General features: G+C 41.6%; 1 non-coding gene across 1 annotated transcript; it reads left to right on the top strand.

Annotated features, from left to right (window-relative positions):
- The first annotated feature begins 261 nt into the window (after positions 1–261).
- LOC120399685 lies at positions 262–454 on the top strand. Its single transcript, XR_005595296.1, has one exon. It is a non-coding gene; the product is annotated as a U2 spliceosomal RNA (small nuclear RNA).
- The last annotated feature ends 677 nt before the right edge of the window (positions 455–1,131 follow it).

Below are 1,131 nucleotides of genomic sequence, written 5' to 3'. Positions count from 1 at the left end.
ACTTGGGCCAAAACTTTTAAAGGTCTCAATTCTACCTTCTTCCTGTTCTACTCCTCTCATGGTACTGCTCTGCTACGTACCCCAATAAAGGAGAACTAGCAACTTAAAATGCCTTGTTCAAAAATTTTAAGTAACTCTTAACTTTCAAATGCCTGAACAGCAAATGTAACTTTTCTTGTCTGCATAGTAAACACTGGCATTTTTATCTGTTTGAAAAATCAAAGTGGTGCTTTCCGTGCCTTCTCGGTTGCAAAGATTTGAACCTCTTCTTGGCTCCTTGGAGCTAAGATCAAAGTGTAGTGTCTGTTCTTATCAGTTTAATATCTGATATGTCCTTTATTTGAGGACTATATATTAAATTGATTTTTGAAACCAGGGATGGAATAGGAGCATGCTCTGTCCAACTCATGCATTGACCTGGTATTGCAGTGCCTCCAGGAATAGTTGTGGGGAGGGATAGCTTAGTGGTTTGAGCATTGAGCACCCTAAACCTAGGGTTGTGAATTCACTCCTTGAAGGGGCCATTTAGGGATCTGGGGCAAAAATCTGGGGATTGGTCCCTCTTTGAGCAGGGGGTTGGATTGGATGATCTCTTGAGGTCCCTTCCAACTCTGATATTCTAAGGTCCACAGTCTGGGCCAGCTCATGCTCTGTTGAGATGGTTGCAAGGCTGACCAGCCTCTCCTGTGTCTTTGTGGAGCATAGATGTGTTTTTATTAACTTCAGCTTGGAGAAGCTGGATTCTCCACTGGCAACTGTTACAGGAAGTGTTAGAAGTATGTGCAGAGCAACAAAAGCATTTGGAAAGAGGGTGGACATCTTATTTGTGCACATATATTCCAAAACAGCCTTTGGAGTTGATCCTGCTGAAATGTATCTTGAAAAGAATGTCATCATGCATCAACACTGTCTCTAGTGCCCTGCATTGCTAGTGTAGGTCTTCTTCAGGATTAGTGAAGAGTTTTGAAATATCATACAACATCCCAAATATACTGCTGTGTTCCTTAAGCTGCATGAAACATTCTTCAACTGACTGTATTGCACAATCTAGCACCTGGTTAAAGAATTCAACTTTGAATTGTTGTTTGGGGTCCCTTATGGGATTATCCCATGCCTCGTAATCAAAATGCC

Source organism: Mauremys reevesii, linkage group 2, assembly GCF_016161935.1.
Source record: "Mauremys reevesii isolate NIE-2019 linkage group 2, ASM1616193v1, whole genome shotgun sequence".
Taxonomy (NCBI): Eukaryota; Metazoa; Chordata; order Testudines; family Geoemydidae; genus Mauremys; species Mauremys reevesii.
Note: the sequence above shows the minus strand (reverse complement) of the source record. Positions and strands in the feature narration are given on the sequence as shown.